Source organism: Aptenodytes forsteri, unplaced genomic scaffold (assembly GCF_000699145.1).
Source record: "Aptenodytes forsteri isolate BGI_AS27 unplaced genomic scaffold, ASM69914v1 Scaffold382, whole genome shotgun sequence".
Classification (NCBI taxonomy): Eukaryota; Metazoa; Chordata; class Aves; order Sphenisciformes; family Spheniscidae; genus Aptenodytes; species Aptenodytes forsteri.
In genome coordinates this window covers 2,138,504-2,158,135 of record NW_008794625.1, presented here as the reverse complement: position 1 = coordinate 2,158,135, position 19,632 = coordinate 2,138,504, and positions in this window count along the sequence as shown.

Genomic DNA, 19,632 nt, shown 5'->3' with positions numbered 1-19,632 from the left:
CAAGTTGACCGCTACAAAACAGCAGCCCAAGCCACGTTCACTGTCAATAAATACTTAAAAGTAAAGGCGGTCCAGCTATCTTTTGGAGACTGTCAAAGACATCGTTAGAGGAAAAAAATTGCGGCAGACAATACAACTAACTAACGACCAACAGCTATAGCAACTCCCTATTTTTCAGCTCACAGTGAAAATAAAACAAACGCTCTTTTTGGTTTGCCTGCTACATTTTCTCTGATACTGTTTGTAACCCGAGGAAAATCACCTGTCCAAGGCTGAGATGGACGTATCTACTGGAAATAAGGAATTTAAAGAAATGCTACCTAAAGTTTTCTGTTTTCCATTATTTTGCACTAGTTCCTTAAACTTTGATTTTTTTTTTGCAATAGCTTTTCTGTACTACAGGCCAATTTTCCCCCTAGAAGTCTGAGCCACTTTTAATTATTTAAGTAAATAAAAATGCTGTTTCTCTGTTTAAAGTGTAGGAAAAACAAGTTTTCAGAAGCATCCTGTACATCACAGGTTTGCTGACAGAAAATGGAAACTCGGGAAGGCCTAGGAGGTTGCAGACGTGCCTCAACTAATCTAGTGGAAGTCAGATCTGATTGAGGGGAAACAAGTGTGAGCTCTAAAGTGTTCGTTTCATTAATGTGCGTATTTTTAAGAAAACCTCATTTATACTAGGCTATGAGGAAAAAACCTAAAGACTTCACAATGGTCTCCTGCCATGCACAAGCTCAAATACAAGACAAGCTAAATTTTAGTTGAACAAAATGGAAGTCTATACATATGCCCCGGTATGAGCTTTCACACCACAGTCCCTTCTTTCTCCCCGGAACAATCATGGCATGATTGTAGCTGCAACCTGTAAGTGCGTCTTAACTTTACTGATCAACGTTGACGTAATTTTACCGCACGAAACGCAACCAAAAGCTTATTCTTCAGTCTAACGCTAGCTGAGCTTTCAGCCTTCTTGGTTTTCAGATCCCTAAAGCTCTCCCCTGGAGATGCAAATCTCCATGTGGACAATTCAGAACTACCGTAAATTGGCTGCTTTTTCAGCTGTTTTTCACAGACGTGGTCAGAAATAGCCAAATCCCCTACGCTTTCCAGGAGCGGGTCACGGCCTACTTGTCTGCCTATTTTCTGGATCACAAGTTGGGAACTTCTTTAAACTTATTTTCCTCATCTCATGGAGATGTATGGCTACCTACGGCCGTAGGTAGCAGGTACTGACCCAGGGCCTTATTCCTTACCAGCCGCAGGGGAAAAGGCCAGATGGCCTTGCCTGCGTATTCACGTTCAAAAATAAGCAGAACAAGTACACATGACCGCCGTGCATGGTAGCTCCACCAGCTTTAAACAACTCACGCCAGGATTGCTGAGAACAAATCTCTTATTTCCAGCTGCATGCTTTGCTGATTTTTTTACAGGGTCCCAATGTGACTTACACAAGGAAAATAAATGTGCTAAGAAAACCTTTTTTGCACCAAAGCACAACACGGCAGGCCTTGTCATGTTACGTTTCTGAGACCAAATTTAATCAGACACCTTAAATTATACAATGGGTGCTTGCATTTATTGAGTCCAGATACGGCTCTGAAAAGAGCTTAATAGTTTTAGGGGTTCCCCCCCGCAATTGTTTTTCAGTTGACAGTTCAGAAGGGCATACGGCACTGCTTAAATAGCTTCCAGGGTTTTCAGCTTGACATTAATAACACAGCAATGCTGACTGCAAGTCCGAGCCTTTTCAAGTTCTAGAGAAGACAGTCATTTTCCACTTCTCCTCCCAAAGTGAAAAATTACTCTCTGTATTTTATTCTGTTTTCCTGCTACACTGAAACACTACATTGTTTAACGTGGAAAAGATTTATATTTCCATCAGTTAAATGCACTTCTTTCTTTAAAATAAATATATATGCATAATAAAGCTTTTCCTTGCCAGCTTCTCACTACCTACCTCGCTGCTTGGCTCTCCAGTCGATCTGAAGGGAGCGGGGGAAGTTCCTGCTACACCTCTAGACAAGCAGACAGATTTCCTGCTCTATAACACATAAGTCAGATATTGCTCACGCTCTCGGTTATTTACTGACAAGATGCAAAAATAAAAAGAAAAAACACAAAAGGCCCACCACCACCTGTGATGAAGCAGTTAAAAAAATGTCTTTACTGAAAGAGTGGTGAAACATTGGAAGAGGCTGCCCAGGGAAGTGGTGGAGTCCCCATCCCTGGAGGTATTTAAAAGACGTGTAGATGCGGCACTTAGGGACATTGTTTAGTGGGCATGGTGGTGTTGGGTTGACGGTTGGACTCGATGATCTTAGAGGTCTTTTCCAACCTCAATGATTCTATGATTCTGTGCTGGTCCCTTGCCTGCCACAGGCTCATCAAGATTCACAATGAGAAATGTTACATAAACGGCACCACGATGCTGTAAACGAAGCCATTCCTATCGATGTGTCTGCGTGGCTGCCACGTCTCATCAGGCTGTGAGATGACTTCGCCTATAGCAGATCAGTGTCCTGAAGGCTACCAAACAAGGCTTAAGTATACAAAGACTAAGTAGGGGTTTCTTTTAACGGCCCAAAAGCATGATTTTTATAAATACCGTAGATCCAGCCATTGTTACTGATCTAACAAGATTCATGAGCATTACAGTAAGATTTTAAAACTCTGTCCTGCTTCTGTCTACAGGACTCAGCAACTGGTAAATGAACTAATCCAGCTGAATTGTCCTGGAACAGATTTTCAAAACAGCTGTTATCATCTGTGTTCAGAAACTGTTGGCAACTCTTCCCATTTCCATCGTATTGTCTCAAAATAATGGTCAGCGTGAAAAGGTAGCTGCAGGACACAATACACTGAATGCTACTCCCGTAATTTGCCTGTGGACGGTGACCTTTGTTTCTTCTTTTTGTCCTGTGTATTTTTTGGATCTCACAAATACTGGAGTGGGAAGCCGTGCAGCAGTGATTACATCGCGACTGAAAAGGAGACGCTTGGCAGATTTCGCATGTGAACTGAACACAAACATAGAGGCCAACTACACTGTGTTCAACACAGCAGAAGAAAACACGGCAGAAAGTATTTTCTCAGGAACATGGACTGCAAATCCTCTAGCTGCTGTGATCTTCTCCTCTACAGCGGCTGAGAACAGCACAAAAATACGCCCCATGCAGTAGAATTCAAGACAGTTCAACCATTGCTCCTGTTATCTAGCAATCTGTCGCTCACACTTTACACCTTTGACACGGGCTCTCTGCTGCTGAGACACGCATGCTCCCCCGTGCTTATTCTTTAAGGAATTCACTAATTCTTGCTACTAAGCTCTCGCTCCTCAAATGGGTATGAAGAGGAAGCGTGCACAACTGTTTTCTGTCGTTCTAGATAAAATGTCGTCCCGTCCCCCCCCTTTAAAAGACCAAATGATAGGCACATATAGTCATCTAGAGCTTCGAGTGCATGTTATTGCCTCTTTTCCTTAGGGCTTTCCTTAGACATCATCCCAAAATACTTGGAACGGCTTTTGAAACACAAGCCAACTTTTATTAGGGCGTGTACTAGAACACCTGGCTATTGAAATAGAAATCGCAAAATACATAGGTAAAAACGAAGAAATAAAAGGACTTAAAAGCACACCTTTGCTCTGCCCGCTACAGCTTTACAAGCGTTGCTCCCCAGGTTTCAGAACACCAAATCAGCAGCTTTTTGGGCCGCAACAAATTCTGTACATCTGCTCACTGGTAAAAGCATTTTTCCGTCACCTCTCAACAGAGCTGCTTTCTGCACGTCTCGGCAGTATCTCTGTCTGCACGCCTGGGTCAGATGGAGTCATTTCTCTTTCTCTCAAAGGGCTACCACCCAAAAGGCAGGAAAACCCGCCTTGTTTGTTTCGATCCCATCCTCTCTGTAACGACACGTGGAAAAAAGGTACAAAGGGAGTCACCTAGAGCGAGGGGATGAGCAGCTGAGGAACTGCACGTGGAAAAGAAAAAAAAGCCTTCAGGGATGAGAATCACTTCCCGCTGCCCAGCCAGAACAGGAGAGCTCAGCAAGGAGGGCACAGGAGAGAGGCAGAATCAGACACCGGCAACCTCTGCCCTGGCCGGCTCGCCCGCAGGTGGGCAAAGACCAAAGCTGCCCAAAGCTCGCCTCCCAGAGAGCCCTGGCAGCCGGGGGCTGCGGGGACCGCGTCCTGCAATCTGTCATCCTGAAAATCCCAAGCAAGAGCCGGAACGCAAACCCCACGCAGAGGGGCCATATTCTCGTCAGAACTGCGGGCTTGTATGGTGCAGGCTTCACCCGCTTGAACTAACCCTGAATCGCCAAACCAAATTTGACATTTATAAAGAACGTAACAGCTGCACCTTAGAAACAAAACTCTCTCTCTTTACTATTTCTACAAACAAAATAAGGTGAATTTCAGAACTTAAAAACAACGTTACAGGTGTTAAAACACAGCTCAGGTCAGTATACAACTAACCCATGGAAAAATCCTAGAAACAATTTTTTTGGCTTTAAAAGACAGACATGCCGATCCAAAACACATCTGTGGTTATCTGTAAGGCAGCCTGGCTCAGCATTAGAGAGCTATGAAAAAGGAACGGCAGAGAACTGGATTAATGAGGTTTTGTTGAGTTGATAAGGGTAACACTCCTGAAATTTTAAACAACAAAAAAGAATTTGCTAATAAATAAATAAATAAATAAATAAATAAATAAAATCACCTGGTCTACTGCTACAGAATAAACTAATCATTTAGGTTGGAAGGGACCTCTGCAGGTCATCTGCTCCAAGCCGGCACTCAGAGCAGAGCTAACTCAAATCAGGTTGCTCAAGGCATCGTCCAGTCAACTGTAAACAGTTTAAAAGTTACACACGTTGGCTAAAACCACCTACAACTTAGAATGATAGTAGACAGACTAAAGCTTGGTTATGACTAAGCAACTCTTAAATCAGGTGTTAAAACACAGCTCAGGTCAGTATACAACTAACCCATGGAAAAATCCTAGAAACAATTTTTTTGGCTTTAAAAGACAGACATGCCGATAAAAAACACATCTGCGGTTATCTGTAAGGCAGCCTGGCTCAGTTAGAGAGCTATGAAAAAGGAACGGCAGAGAAATGGATTAATGAGTTTGTTGAGTGTTGATAAGGGTAACACTCCTGAAATTTTAAACAACAAAAAAGAATTTGCTAATAAATAAATAAATAAATAAATAAATAAATAAATAAATAAATAAATAAATAAATAAATAAATAAATAAATAAATAAATAAATAAATAAATAAATAAATAAATAAATAAAATCACCCGGTCTACTGCTACAGAATAAACTAATCATTTAGGTTGGAAGGGACCTCTGCAGGTCATCTGCTCCAAGCCGGCACTCAGAGCAGAGCTAACTCAAATCAGGTTGCTCAAGGCATCGTCCAGTCAACTGTAAACAGTTTAAAAGTTACACACGTTGGCTAAAACCACCTACAACTTAGAATGATAGTAGACAGACTAACCGGCACTCAGAGCACAGCTAACTCAAATCAGGTTGCTCAAGGCATCGTCCAGTCAACTGTAAACAGTTTAAAAGTTACACACGTTGGCTAAAACCACCTACAACTTAGAATGATAGTAGACAGACTAAAGCTTGGTTATGACTAAGCAACTCTTAAAAGAAAAAGAAAAAAAAAAGTCCAAATCTCTTCACTGTCCCATGTCTTAACTGAAACTGGCCATCACCAAGTTGATACACGTTAAAGTACAAAGTGCCCTTTTCTGAGAAGAGATCCAATTGACATAGAAAGGCAAGCAACTACTGGCTCATAGAAGGAAAAAAAAGAAGAAAAAGTGGCATAGGAACAAGAGGTATACTCCATATTAAAAAGAAAAAAAAAATCAGAGCGTTTCTTAAAGCTCTACAGAAAATCTGAGCTACTTATTCTATGTACTATATCTCAAATTGTCTGCAATGCCAGACAGTCCCAAGCAATGGTTCCAAAAAAACCACTACTGAATTCGTAATCGACTAATACCACATAAACAAGCGCACAGGACCGTAAAACGACTGCAATATCTGAAAGGTAGGAAAAAAACTACAAAAAATTGCGAGTCATCAGAAGATGACACTGCGCAATCACCTTCTATTAGCTCCCCCAGAAGTCTACTACACTTCCACAGGCTTTCATGCAAGGAAACTAGCAGGGTTATGAGTTCAACTGCAATAGAGCTTCTAGCAGTTACTGTGGCACATCATTGACTTGCAAAAACCCCAGCAGTCCAGGTCACGAAGGAATACAGCCGCTCCTCGGGGAGCCTCTTGGTCTAGAGATAATTCCGCCTTTTGGGCCTCCACAAGAACACGCTACAAGAGGAGGGCCGTTGTCTTGAAGGCTGCTTTAGGAGAAGCAAAGGCCTGACTCACATCTTCACAGAACAAACCTATAGGTCTCTCTCACACAGTCACAATGAACAAAATTTATATCCTTCCGCTTTTCCTATTTTACCCTCATTTACTTTTACAGCCCCATTCTGGTGATAAACCCAAGTATCTCGAGACAGCCGGCCTCCATGGTATGTAGAAGGACAAAGGTATTACCCACGTCCTTGAAAGAAATGTAGGTCAAATTCGTTTAAATAACATACAATGACATATAACATACAAGTCATCCTCTGGTGGAAGCTATTTGTGGCATTATTTGCAATTAGTGCAAGAGCCCAGTTTGGCAGGGAGCAGGAACAGGGAGGATTTAACTACAGCACAGGTATTCCAACAAAGAGAGCTTAACTATTAGCAACAAAACAGAGCTCACTCCCAGGTTAAATATACAGTTATATATATGCACACACACAGAGTTATACATATACACATATATATACACAGTTTTATATATACATATATATACACAGAGTTTTATATATATATATACAGAATTAAGATCAATGCATTAGTCTAGGTAAAGACTGACAGAAACATTAATTACTGTAAGCATAACATTTTTTCTCCCACTGAGAATATTTATTTTCCTTTGTTGTTTACTATCCATTCGAAACTCAAACAATTAAGGACAGGTACGTACCCATGAGACATCCCTACAAAAAGTCACTGACCCTTTCACATGCTTAAAATAATTGCAGTATCTATCACTATAATTATTAAAAGACTGAAGCACAAATTTCAACACCTTCAAACTTTCTCGCAGGTATTAGGACCAAGATTTGAGTTGGATTTCGAGAGAAGTGATGTTAAAACGCTTATTATTTTCCAGCCTTGTTTCCTTCCCCCCAGAATTTAACCCAACGCTGTAGCAAGGATTTGCAGAAGCCTAACTAATAACTTGCTGTTAGTTTTTGCGAAGTATTAGGCTTTATTCACAGTAGCCTTCAACCATATGTTTTAACAGCTCATATTAATCTCTGCTTACATAGAGTTCAACTAACCATCATGGATGAAGCCAAAATACGTATGTAAAGAAGATTTATGGAGTTCTGTAGCCTGCCAAGTAACTTCTACTGGTCAAATCCTGTCTGAAGCAACTTAACTTGACCTATATTTAAAGCAGATATTTAAAAATGATTGCGCTGTTTTTGTGGGAGAAAGTAAGACTGTCCCATAGTATCATTCTCAAGTCATCATCGTGTCTCCTCCTCCTTCAAGGGTTAATTTCTGGACCAGTATATTATACCACCACTTTTGAGAATAACAAAAAAGTTATTTAAATTTCCAGTTACAACATAAAAAGCATCTTTAACAAAAATCTGTGTTTACAGTTAGTTTTCTTCATTCACTACTAAAATGTACAGAGCCTTGGATGTATTATTTGTGGGTTGGTTTTCCCTTTAATCTTAAATTCAGATTGAATTAGTACTTTCAAGAAACCCAGAGAGACTTCTCATTAGTGGAAAATCTGCCATGCTTATGAGCTTGAAGGCTAAATTCGGGAAGGGAGATATCTGATCTCCTTCTAATTTCGTATGCTGGTAACACATGACAAAAACAAGTTCTCTGCATCAAGAATTCCAAAGTTGCGGCTTTTTAAATATAGTTAGTTGTATAAATCAGCAAAATGCAATACTGTAATTTTTTTTTCTTCCACTGAAGAAATTATATTCTTAAAATACGAAACATGAGTAGTTACTGTTTGATGGTAAGGAACAGTAAGAGATGGTAAGGAATTCACCTTAGAGAGATGGTAAGGATATTCTGTCCAGAAGCAGCCAGCAGCTTATATTATCTTTTTACTTAATACCTTAGGGTTTTTTCCCCCTTCTCCTTCAGAAATTAAATTCTGGGAAAACCCAACTCACCCATTTTTTCCGCAGACTTCGCATATCCCGGCTCCTCTCGGCATCCCACTGGCAGTCTCTGGCTGCGGGTGCAGCTCACACCCCCATTCTGGTTCGGGGTGGAGGCAGGGGGACGGTGGCCGGTGCCGCCGCTACAGCTTCGCCAGCTGAGGAAGCACAACCTGCTCTGCAAATGGCAAGGCTGAACCGGGATGCTACGCCCCCTCGGCTTCCACCTCTATTCACACCTGCAAGTCCTTGCCGAGCGTTTGGCACCGGCCCACGCCCTCCCGGACCACCCGAGCACCCGCTGCACCGCCGCTCGTCTTACAGTAGGCGCCGAAGCAAGCAATGGCAAGGATGCCGGGCTGAGCCCCAAGCGCTTCAGCGTTGCTCTCGTACAGCTGTACTGGGCCGCCGAGCAGGGATGCAAACAGCAGCAAACACACCAGCGGGGCTGGGATTATTAAAGCAAACAGGCTTCCAAGGGGGGCTGTGTAGCAACACGGCAATTGCCTCCTACAGGCAACGTCCTGGCGGGATTGCACATGGTGCCCACACCGTCCTCATGAAACGAGAGCTGCCCGCAGCACTCAAGCCAATAAAATAAAAAACTCTACTACTTTTCCGTGTGGAGAATCCTGATTTCTGTTTCCTATGACTCATCTGTAAAACCAAAACCTCCAGTGCAAAACAAGATGACAGAAAGTAGAGGGAAATTATTACTGGAAAAGCAAAACGACATCTCCAGACACGCTGAAACACCAACACCCAAGCCTGAACCATCAAGGCAGAGAAAGTATTTAAAAGAAAAAAAAAACCAAAACCCTCCCCACACTTGAGAGGGGAACCAGCACCCTGCCAGGGTAGCTGCCGACATCCTAAAAAGCAGCGGCAGATACCAAAATTCTTTTTATCAAAAGACAGGCCTGAGGCACTGACCAAAGTATCAAAGTATTTAGGGAAACAAGCTTCAAACCAGAAGAGAAGCTCCATATGCAGGATCTGCCTGAGAGCCAGGGACTCCGCGATTCTGCAGGTGCCTGAAACAGGCAGGCTCAAGAGGGAAGTCTGTAATTTATGCCTGCCACAGGGATAAATAGCTAGTAAAAGAGAGATGCTTTTCCACTATAGTTTTAGTCCTCCTCTGTTGACCGTTACTTTCCTTAGGCTTTCAGTAAATGGAAACAAAAATAAAAAACAAAGTAAAACAAAGGTATTTCCTTTGTTGAAAAAGAATTTATTTACATGCATTCGATTAAAAAATAAAAATCCACAGTCATTGTCAAGTGAACTTTACAGAGATTACGTATGGCGTCTTAACAGCTAGCTTTTAAATTTCCTTTCAGTTCGGTTTACTCAAGGTAATTCAAAGATAAATAGTTGAGACACCCTGAGGAGACCCACCTTCAGGCTCCCGCAGTCAGTCACAGATGTTCTAATACACTGGAAGGTCTGTGCTTGCCCGGTAATTGGGTTCTCATGTACTGCACCAGTCTTAAGGGGAAAAAAGAAAGCAGCTCTTCAGGCATACTTGCAACCTCCTGTTCCTGAGCTGACCTAAGGGCTAACCAATGTAATTAACATTGACAGGGTCCTAAATTATGCCTTCTCCCCTCAGCGTGAGGCTGCAGGACCACAGCCAGATTCTGACGCATCCCTTACAACAGGCTTGAATGTAGCTGCGCTGCCATCCTCCGTCTCTGGACTACAGGAGCTCCCCCAACCACTGCATTTACAAACCCTTTGCACCGCTCTGGGCACTTTACGCAGCAGAGAGTAGGAAGGAAGACCTCAACCACTGCAACCTTTTCCTCTGGCAAAAAAGAATATAAAGTATCCCAACTTGCATTCACTCTGTTTGTGCAGAAGTAAACTGCCCAGTTTTAGTGAACAGCATTACAGATAGTATTTACAGAGACAAAAATACAGCCCACAGTCTAGCACAGGTCATTTTTCCATTCTGCAGGTTTTCTGACAAAGCAAAACACTGAAGTCTTTTAAGAGAATAACAACATAATTCCATTTCAGAACAGTCTAACTGAAAAGTCTATCAAAACTAGTTCTTCTTTTGTCTCTAGTACTGAAGATTTAAATCATTTTAGAACCATGACCATTTACAAAAAACAGACAAAGAGGGGAAAAACAAAAACACGTGTGGAGTGATAAATACTGTAAGGAAAATACTTCTCCACTCTTTTCCATAGATCTGGCCCCAAACATAAAACAAGAGAGAAACAATGACAATTCCCAATAAAACTTTAAGCTGCCAGTCATATTTGGTTTGGACATCAACCAGCCACCCCATCCAATGGGTTTCCCAAACGAAAACTCTCATCACTGTATTTATCCACCAGAGACATCATGGTAAGCTTTCAGTCAGCAGTGGAACATTTTTTGAGTTTTAACTTTTAACACTGTCATTTTTGTATGCCATTTAAAAATTAAAACACATACAAAATCTGGAGGCATTTGCCATTCAAGAGAGTCTCCTCCTATTGCTGATCTGGTCCAGGTTTCATACTGTACAATTTCTTAATAGCCAAACTGAATTTGAGAACACATCTGGCTCCCAGTCCTTTGCTTCAAAGTCCAGGCCGTACAATTATATAAAAGATGCCTAGAACCGTTAAGACTTGTACTTTTTCATCAAATATAAACTTTTTAAGTCTTCTATGCGCCTACTAGAAATGGCAAACAACCCTGGCAAAACTATGAATAGATTCTGGAACGTTCTAGTAAATTTTCAAACATGTCTCAAATCTCATTCTCCTAGCACTCACCATCAGGTAAGTTCAGAAACAAAAACTGAGGAGTTATTTATGTAGCAGCAAGCATGCCGCAAGTTATTTATGTAGCAGCAGGAGCATGCTGCTACCCACCTGATGCGGTGGGTAGCAGCATACGTAAGGACCGTACTCGGACCCCGTGCCTTTTGTTCCTATACGAGAGCGTAAAGAACAGAACTGTTCAAGTCCCTCATCGCCCAAAACCTATGTGACAGAGGTTTTGGGAATGCAAATGCAGGTTAAGGCAGCGGGAAGGCAGGCATCTTGTGCGATCCACAGCACCTACGTCACCTTGAAGAACGAATAATACAGTTTAAAAAAGTCCTTTCTCCAACTATTTGGCAAAGCGCAGTCTGCTTATGTGACTCCCTTCTCATCGGGACAGGGAAGTGAAGAAATTTCAGCCGTACCAAGGAGGAAAGTCAGATCTGGCATTTGATGCAGCAAGCCGATCCAGCACACAGCCCTTGACAAACGTGAACCGGCTGCTCCACAGAGCTGCCTTCCGCATCCCTGGTACCGTGGCACTGCAGACACAAGGCAGAGGGTAGCTTCTGCTCTTGTAAAAGTGATCCTCGCCAGCTGGTCCGTGTCTATCCACTGCAACTGCTGGTGGGACAGAACACTTTTAAGCACTCAGAGCTGCTGGTTGCTGTCAAGAGAGATTTTGGGGGAAACTTTCTCAATGATTTAGCCCATAAGTTAAGCAGCATTAGTATCCGTGTAGAGCACCATCCTTGGGGAGGGGAACAACAAACAAACAAACAGGAAAGCAGACTAGTTTAGATCAGAACTCAGAAACCACAATAAAAGAGAGAGGGACCAAGAACAAACATCAGAAGAGGACAAAGTTTTCTATCGATCCTGGGTCCATCCCCAGCCTACCAAGACTGAAGACTCTGAGGTCCAATACTGGTCGTTTTCCCCAATGTTTCTCTCCTTGTGTCTAAACCTGAGGTGTGACAACTGTTAGCTCCGAAACGATTGCCTTGGGACTTCGTCTTACAAGGAAGGACGGACTTGCATTAGGACTGCTGACACTTAGGACACCCATCACCTCTACTTCATCGTGGCTGCAGAAGTCACTGCTCATAAAGCGGTTCCAGACCCTTCACAGCACAGTCTGTTAAAGTAAACCAGCATCGATTTCTGCTTGACTGGGCTGCAAACTGCTGCAAGCGATTCCTGAACCCTCACGGCTCAGGCATGGGACAGACTAATCTTGTCAGCCATCCCAGTGTCGGCTGTTTCTAATACTGAGTCAGAACCTACGGAAAACCAGCTGAACTTGGCCTTCAGTACGCCCTTCACTTCAGAGTCAGCTACAACTCACAAGTCTGGCTTCAAATCGCCGCTGTTCCAGGTGTGGACAAGAGGGGATAAAATATCAAGCATTTACGGGAGCGATGCTCTGCCCTAAAGCAGAAGTTTAAAAAAGGAAGATATGTACCATTTATATAATTATGCATTTAATGTTACTGTTTCACTTTTCTAAACAAATTTAGCACAGAAAGGAAGAGACATCTTCAACATTCACTGCTTAGAAAAGCTGTAGTATGTTTTAAAACGACCAGCCCTCCTCCACAAAGCTGTGCGCTGCTTGCTAACAGAGAATCACAATCTCACAACAGCAGAAAACATCCGTTTCCACTCCAAATGCTTCAGGAGCTAACTCCCTTCAAAAAAAAAAAAAAATTCAGTGGCTTGGGCATTTTCCTGACTCTAAATGTATAAACTCTCATTTTCATTCCATGATCTGACACAAATTATAAAGCAGTATAACCAAAATTTTTCTCCAGGCAGTTCGGAAGGGATCAAAATTTGGAAACCAAGTTTTACAGTTTGATGAAAAAGAAAAGCAGCACATTGCTTCCAGAAAAAAGTTTTATACATGAAACAAGACTACACTGCTACCACTTTGTGCAGCAGGGAGAATCAAATCATGAGGGATGCATGCCTCTGAACTGTGTCATGTCTTAAGAGTAACAGATTCAGTGCAAGGAAGGACCTTCAACGTGGCAATAGGAAACAAATAGCAAATACAGATCTACTAAGTACATAGTGCTACAACAGAGTCTGTATTTAAATCCACAGTTAAAGAAAGCTCATCCCTAAAAATACATATAGTAATTGGAATTTTGCTGGTTTTCCAAAAAAAACCAATAAACTCCAAACTACTCATAAGGAGACTAACATACCAGCCAACCATTCTCCATGTCCCATGGAGCTAGACACTTACATTTTCTGTCCCTCAATGCTCTATCGCAGTAAAGTGCTCCATATCACGCAGTATCAGAGGGGCTGACAGACGTCCTCTGAAGGGTGTTCTGAAATGTCTCAGGTGGGGGTTACTGCCTTATTGAGTCAGCATGTGGGTCGCCATGTGCTAGCACGTGGTCCACTTTTATCAAAACAGCAATTTTATGTCTTCATATTAGTCATGGAGACTGACCAAAGCCTGCTCCAAGACAGCACTGAAACTATGCTTCCATTATATACACCGTATTGCTAATATTTCCTTAAATACTTGCATGCCCATTTCATTAAAAGCTCAAGTTCAGAATCAAGCGTTTCCTTAGCTGAACATTAAACTAGTCAGGAACTATAATTTGGAGAAGACTAAAGATTTACAGCTATGTTTAATTTGAAAGCAGCTCACCCAGCGCTTGTAGACTCTAATATAATTTAGCAGGTAGTGGGTTGTTTTGGGGTCGGAGGGGAAAAATTTGTTTTGGCTTTAAGACTTTGGCTTGGTTTTTAAATTCTCCAAACTCCATCTGGTTTCCAAAATGGTGTTACATGGTGATAGAAGAAGAGAGTTTTGTCTTTGCTTTGGGGATGGTCTTTGTTCCAAGTTTGAACTAATCCCTCTACAAGCTGAAGCTGGCAGAAGTTAAAATATCAGGCTACCTGTACATCATACACTACTCAGTTCCTGCTAGCCTGTACTGCAGTTCTCATTACGTAAAAATCTCTGTATGTATTTTGGTATTGGCACTAAGCTTCATGATGGCTGCTTGCTGTAACTTAAGTGCTTTTTAAAGCACCCCTCAAACATCTTTATCTCCGGGAACTCCTCTTGCACAAATGTTAAGTTCTAATAAAGTGGAAAATAACTTCCTCTTTTGATTAAATGTGATTCACTCTCCTATTTGCCTACCTCCTCATCTCTAAATACAGCTCATTTTTGTTAACAATTCCGTTTCACATGTCAGCTGAAGTTCCTCTAGGACCTTCACTCTCTGCACAATTCATAACCAACCACGCAACATCAAGGGCAGAGCCATAAAAAGCCTAACGGGCTGCAAGCTGCAATCAGACCCACTGGCACGTACCCATAGGAGGCTGAAAAAGCAATTCGGAGCCACAGGTCCCTGTATTACCTGCAGATCAGTTTAAACACACAAAAAATAATAACATAAAACCACAAAGTTTCTTTCCCCCCCCCCCCCCCCTTTTTTTTTTTTAGTAAGTTGTCCATCATATGCAAAAGACACATTCTAAATCTAAAGTAATTCTCTGGGTCCGGGGTTGTTTTGGCTTTTTACACTATGCAAAAAAAGCATAGACCAGAAGGACCACACTCTTACATTAAAACACGATGCAAGACAACAACGACAACCAATGTCATCCTATACTATGGATATGCATTTTTCCTTGCCTTCCAACAGCAACTAATTACATCGGCATGTATTAGTACATATTAGGTTTACACACAACATCACTTCACCTAGCAAATGTTATCACTCATGAACTAGGCGATAAGCAGTCATACGGCACAATGCTCATTTGTCAACGTACACTAACCGGCATCCAGCACCACCTTCCCGCTCCGTCATCAGTAAATGACGGCCCCCTGGATCGACCCATGATTAATTGATCTGAAGCACAACGTAATTTATCTTTTCTTAAACGAACCGGTCACTTGTGATGGGCCAATTCAACTGTTTAAAGTTTCCTCACGTGAGGGTACAAATAAGGAGAAGTTCCAACACTCAACCCTCTCACAGCAGTTTTCTCAATCCCCTCTGGTCTGATGCAGTGTAAAATAGGAATTGCAGCAGTTTTTACTCAAACGCGTTTTGTCTACTTTCATGGAAGGATTCAGTCACCTTCATGGAAGATTCAATCACATTCGATTACTTAATTGCACTACAAAATTACGATTTCTTTCTGAGATAGCCTGATTTGAAGAGTCTCTAGATTGTATAGATTCCTATATGGCACACAAAACTATTTTTATTCTTACATTTATTTTCCTATTTTTGAAAAAAAAAACACAAACCAAAACAACACAACAAATATTTAAATACAAAAAGAATGCTTAAACAACATGTAAGCATTTTCAAACACACCTATAGACCACTATATATAGAAAACAAAAGGGGAGGACACTTACAGAATTGTAGACTGAGGCTCAAAAAGGCTAATAAGGCTGCCAAAGCCAGCAAGAACAGAAAACGGTTTCGGAAAAGCATTATTATTCGTTCTGCTTTCTCTTCATGGTTTCATCATATATCAATGGTTCCTGCAAACAACAAAACATTGGCAAATATATTTCAGATGTGGAAGCATCAGCTATAGCAAAAAAAATTCAACTATCCTTTTGACAGTGTCAAGTTATTTCTTAAAGGCAAGCACATGAGGCAATTCAAATTGGCAACAACAGTACCAATAAGTTGTCTACACCCTAGTTATGAGATTAACTATATTTCCACAAGACAGAACTTTCAAGGAAGTTAAAAAACCTGCCATTTCCCATAAAATTAAGTTTTCTCCTGCTAACACAAGGTTAATGCTCATGTCGTAACATTGTCAACAGTTCTTTAACAAAAGTCTCTTGCCCCTGTGCAAAGCAAATCACAAGAAGAATATTATCACTTAAGGGCTCTCAACAGCAGTTTGGTAAATCATCGCTAGAACAAAATAATCCCGAATAATCCCGTAACATATTACAAAGGTACATACATACTTTTAAATGTAGGTTAAAAGTTAGTTTCTCTATACTGGTAGCCCTTTCACTGATACAAAGTTCACAATTCTTATTTAAGAGAAGAAAGAGTAAGAAAAATTACCAATACCACTACACAGAAAATGGAAAAGGATATTGACTTAAGATTAATACTTGGAATAATTCTGTGTAACAATATTTTTAAACAACTGTTTTGACGAGGATCAGAACAATGTATTTCAAATCAATAGTATTTAATAAAACTTCAAAACTCAAATAACTCATTGCAAAAGTTAAAAAAGACAAAAAAACCCCAGCCCTCTCCTGAAAATACCCAAACAAGCAGCATGCACCGTTAGTAAAAAACACACTTTTCCTTGCAAAATGACATCCCAAAGCGCACAGAATTTGCTGAAGTGCCCTGTTTTCACAGATGTCCATTTTCCATTGGAAAATGGCTCTACATAAGGGATGGGGGGGTCGTTCTCCCACACACACTTTTTTTGTTTCTTTGTTTTTAAACAACCAGCTGCTCTTACGTGCAAGAGATGCCTCTTCCTAGCACTGACAGCACGTTGCAGGCAATTGGTTAGTCTCAGAAGAAATCTTCTGAGATTCCCAGATCCTTTGAACTGAGCTCTGTTTATGACGGCACATCCAAGCATGTTGATGGAAAATAACTTTTGTCCCCCCACCAATGTTTCTTTTTGCCCCAGCACTTACTTGCTCACAGAAAGAGATCTCTCTTGCTTCTTTCCTGCTTTTGAGAATGAAAAGGCTTACATATACGTGTAATTGATACATATTTGTTTATCAAAACTCTTCTGCGCTCCAAAAACCAACCTTCTTAGTAAGATTTTAATCTATCTCTGAGCACTGATAAACCATGTAAAATCACAATCTCAAAATTCAGATTTCCCCCCCCCCAATTAATCTTCTCATTAGTATTTGAAAGTGTGTCACGAATCACTGAATTTCTTATGTTATCTATTGTGGTTATTCTTAAGAAGAGTTGTGGGATCTACAAGCTGGCCCAAGGTGACTTCCACAGCACAAAGCAATGGGACCCAGAGCGTAAGCGGTCATCTTCCAGAAATGAAGGCAGTGGGGCTTGCACTAAGTGAAATGTATTATGCATGTACATTTTGCAGGATTGAGGTCTTTCCATCTCATTTTACTTGGAGAATTACCTTTACAGCTTTTGGAAACTGTGGAAAAATGGAAAGAACTGGAGATTCTGAGAAGCAAGAAACCGGAGCTATTGCAGCATTTTTCCAAAATGCCAATAGCACCATAAATGGCATGTGCAAGCAGTAATAAAAATAAAGTTGGGGGGGGGGGGGGGGGGGGGGAAGAGACACACAGAAGGAACGATTTTACCAGTCTCAGTTTCACAAAATCATGGCTCATCCTGGAACATCTCAGTGAAAGGTATGCTGAAACTAAACTGAACTAAACCACTAAAACTAAACAAAGCTGCGAAGGGTAGAAGGTATGAGGATTAGTGTATACAAAACAGCAGGAGAGAATAAAGCAGTTAAACCAAACAGATGGAAGAACAGAAGGGGAACCACAGGAAAAAGCAAAATTAGACTTAGCAGGGAGGAAAAGGTAAAATCTATTAAAAAGCTCTCAGGAACAAGAGGTCTTGTGCACAGTCTACACTCATTAATACTCTTGCTGCAGAAAAAAAAGTTGCCACAAATAAGGAAAAATTACAAGACTGGAAGAAAGGAGGAGATCGTACACACTTCATGTTAGCAAAATGTTTTAGAGAAAAAGCTTAATTAGCTTTAAACCTTAATTGCAAGATCAGAAGTTTTAAAACATTTAGTTTGAAACGCAATATTCAAGAAATTATAAATAAGGTGGAAAGATTTTTCTTTTAAATATACTTTGGCCTGTTAACAAATTAGAAGTTGCAAATTGAAGAAGGAATGGGAACAGCTCCTGTCGAGTGACTGTTAAGTAAGAGCCTGTCAATGCAATTCGTCATCAGCTCCTGCTTGACATCAAGCTGCCGGGAATCAGGTGAACGTATGTAAGACCGAGGACGGAAGGCTCTGCTCCTCCGTGCTGGCACACGAGGTGCTCCCAGGGAAACGCAGCACTCGGCCAGCACGTATGAAGGGAAGACAGTACAATGAGCATTGTGAGCGCTCACTGGCCTGAGCATTTGTAAGCTAAAAAAGATAAAACGGAGCCCGGAGACGGAGACGGGGACAGGGGGGAGGGAATAAAGAGCTAACCAACCTTATCTCCCTACAAAACTATTTTTATATGCAGACTGATCAAAAAAACAAACCACAGAGCAAAACACGCTTTGGGTCTTCAGAATACACTACCACACAGCAAGAGGCTGCAGCGGGGCAGGGCACCTGCTGCTAACATGACATTTAGAGAATATTGATCTTCATCTATTTACTCTGCGCACAGGCCAGAGTGCAGGTCATGCCCCAGCCTCGCCATCTCCGCGCTGTAAGCTCTCAGTACTCAAAGGTCGACTCTATCAACAACGGACAACACCGCCTCGCTAGTCTCCAGGTATGGGCCTCGGTTCTTTGCTTCGGAGATAAGTAAGTAGTTATTGCTTTTGAAGGTGAGCAAGCACCATACCGCTGCAGAAGAGCGGAACTCAGCCCTGGGAGCAGCAGCCTCCTGGCAGCAGCTTCTGACGCGTGCCAGAAAAGCAGTGATTTATGCTCATCCCTGAGAACAGGTCTTTTGCTCAAGACCAAAACGGCCTCAAGTTGCGCCAGGGGAGGTTTAGATTGGATATTAGGAAAAATTTCTTCACCGAAAGGGTTGTCAAGCATTGGAACAGGCTGCCCAGGGAAGTGGTGGAGTCGCCATCCCTGGGGGTATTTAAAAGACGTGTAGATGTGGTGCTCAGGGAGGTGGTGTGGTGGTGGACTTGGCAGTGCTAGGTTAACGGTTGGACTCGATGGTCTTAAAGGTCTTTTCCAACCTAAATGATCCTGTGATGCTATGAATGCAGTACTCGATAAGGACGACCTACAGAACCCCAAACTTATTTCGGCAACACTAATTGTAAGCGCGACACACATAAGCAGTCTAGATATTCTGAAGGATAGTCGTTAATAAAGCATCCTATATCGAAATGCAGACAATTAAAAGGCTACTTCTGAGCCACCTTTTGCAGCACACCTACCTACCCACAGGATTTATCTTTTTCTTTTAAACATGATCCAAAAGCCTCAACTCATCAAAACACGCCAGAATGACTCACGGCATTTAAAGCACCCTCAGCTCTTACCTAATCTCACAAGACGGCGCCAACATTGTCCTAGCGTAAGGTGCTAGGCTACTGCATGCTCACACAAGGGTAAAAACAGTCTTACGAGTGAAGGCCAGGCCGGGGAGTCAGGAGACTAGCCGAGCCTCTGCGAGGCTCTTGAAAAAATTCGGTCAAGTCACATTCTCTGTTCTAGGCCATGTCACTGGAAAAGTCAGCAACTACCTAGAAATGCTGGGCGAGCAGCATGTCTGCTAGGAGCCTGGAGGAAGCACATAGCTCCCAGCAGACGTGACTAACCTACTTTTTGTTCAGCACTAGCCGGGCATTGCTAGCTAGTGCTCCACACGGAACCTCCC